Raw genomic sequence first — 2,421 nt, 5'->3', positions numbered from 1 at the left:
CCATCGCACGGGGTCAGGTGGCTACCTCAAAGCCCGGCCTAAGTGGGCCAAGGCTGAGAATGATCTGATTGAAAAAGGGATCGAACCAGAGACAATGAACTGGCCAGACCGTTGCCGTACATGGTTCTTCGGGGCTGGTGGAACCTTGGACCCTGTATCAGGGAAGTGCCTTTGGACGGACGAGCAAATGAAAATACCAATCAAGAGGCTTCAGCACTATATCACTTGAGCGCAGCAAGGGACGTTCGTTCCAGATAGAGAGAACGACGAGCTCACAATGGCCCTCGGGAATCCTGAGCACCCTGGACGGACACGAGGCACGCCAGGCTCCATTCCGTGGAAGGCTGGGTTTCCGGACGCAGGCGGTTAAAAATGCCAGGAGAGGAGGAAGAAAGTGCAGCAGACCCAATTGCAGGCGCTGCACGCAAGGGTACAAGCGATAGAGGAACGAGAAGCAAATCACAGCAAACGAACTGCCGAAGCTTCCCCCGAAGCTACCCCGCCATCTCAGCGGAGAAGCAGCGTGGCTTCCACCGAGCTGCTTCAGTCGAAGCATGTCTTGACGGCTCCTGTCAGCTATCCCATGGATGCTATCACGGAGTCTCAAAATTTCCACCTTATGACGCAATGGATGAATTTGAAGGTCAAGGCGGCTGTTGGCTCTGTTTATCCTACTGAACCCGGCGCAACTTTTCACTGCCGGCCGATTCCAGAAGGATATGCTAGGGTGATGGTGGATGAAATAACGGAGGGATTTGAGGACTGGGTTTGTTGCCAATATGGCTTTTATTTCATCAAGTCCGGCCGTGGCGGCCTCCGTCCACTCGAAGTGTTCGGTGCACCAAAGGAGGCGATAGAGGGGTAGTGCCTTTTCTCCCAAGCGGGAGATGAAGCGGCTTAAAGCCGCCACGCATCCGGTTAATTTTTGTATTTGTTTGAGGTCCTTTGGGATATCCAATTGTGACAAAGCTCGGATCTTGGTTGGATTTTCTTCAATTCCTCTACTGGATACAATGAAGCCCAAGAGCTTTCCGGCTGGAACGCCGAAGACGCATTTTTCCGGGTTGAGCTTGATGTCATATTTTCGGAGGTTATCGAATGTAAGCCTCAAGTCGTCTATTAGAGATTTGACATGTCTTGATTTGACGACCACATCGTCCACATACGCCTCCACTGTTTTGCCGATCTGATTTGCCAGACATGTCTGGATCATGCGATGATATGTTGCGTCGGCGTTTTTTAGCCCGAAGGGCATTGTGTTGAAGCAGAATGGGCCGTATGCTGTGATGAATGTTGTTGCAACTTGGTCTGATTCTGCCATCTTGATTTGATGGTAACCGGAGTATGCGTCGAGGAAACACAACAAATCGTGTCCTGCGGTGGCATCGATAATTTGGTCGATGCGGGGGAGGGGGAAGGGATCCTTTGGGCAAGCCTTGTTAAGGTCTTTAAAGTCGACACACAGGCACCAGGATTTGTCCTTCTTTGGTACCATCACCAGGTTTGCTAGCCAGTCTGGATGTTTTATGTCTCTGATGAATCCGGCCTCCAATAGCTTGGCTAGCTCCTCTCCCATAGCATGTCTCTTGGGTTCAGAAAAATGCCGAAGGGCTTGTTTGACAGGTTTAAATCCTTTTAGGATATTTAAGCTGTGTTCGGCCAGCCTGCGTGGGATCCCTGGCATGTCTGAAGGGTGCCAAGCGAAGATGTCCCAGTTCTCTCGTAGGAACTCTCATAGTGCGGCGTCTGCATCAGGGTTCAGTCGTGCCCCGATTGAAGCTGTTTTATTGGGGTCCGTTGGATGGACCTGGAATTTGACTATTTCGTCGGCTGGCTTGAAGGATGTGGATTTGGATCTCTTATCGAGTATCACATCATCCCTGTTAACCGTGGAGCGCAGCGCAGTCAGTTCCTCGGCCACTAAGGCTTCGGATAGCGCCTCAAGGGATAATGCGGCCGTCTTGTTTTCGGCGCGGAGTGCTATGTCCGAATCACTAGCTAGAGTGATAATTCTATTCGGCCCGGGCATCTTAAGCTTCATGTACCCGTAATGGGGTATTGCTTGGAAGATTGTGAATGCTTCTCGCCCTAGTAAAGCGTTATATCGGCTCTTAAACGGGGCCACCTGAAACGTGACTTCTTCGGACCTGTAATTATCCGGCGTGCCGAACACCACATCTAGTGTGATTTTTCCTGTGCAGCGCGCTTCCCGACTGGGGATTATTCCTCTAAAGGTTGTGCTGCTTCGCTCGATGCGGTTCCAGTCTATTTCCATTTTTTGAAGGGTTTCCTCATAAATGAGGTTTAGTCCGCTGCCTCCATCCATGAGCACCTTGGTGAGGCGAAAGTCGTCCACTATGGGACTGAGGACCAATGCGGCTGGTGCTCGGGCTGTTCGGAATCTAGGTTCATCACTTGCGT

The sequence above is a fragment of the Triticum urartu genome, chromosome 7 (genome assembly GCF_003073215.2).
Source record: "Triticum urartu cultivar G1812 chromosome 7, Tu2.1, whole genome shotgun sequence".
Taxonomy (NCBI): domain Eukaryota; kingdom Viridiplantae; phylum Streptophyta; class Magnoliopsida; order Poales; family Poaceae; genus Triticum; species Triticum urartu.
The sequence above is the reverse complement of the archived record's forward strand: the minus strand, read 5'-3'. Positions refer to the sequence as shown.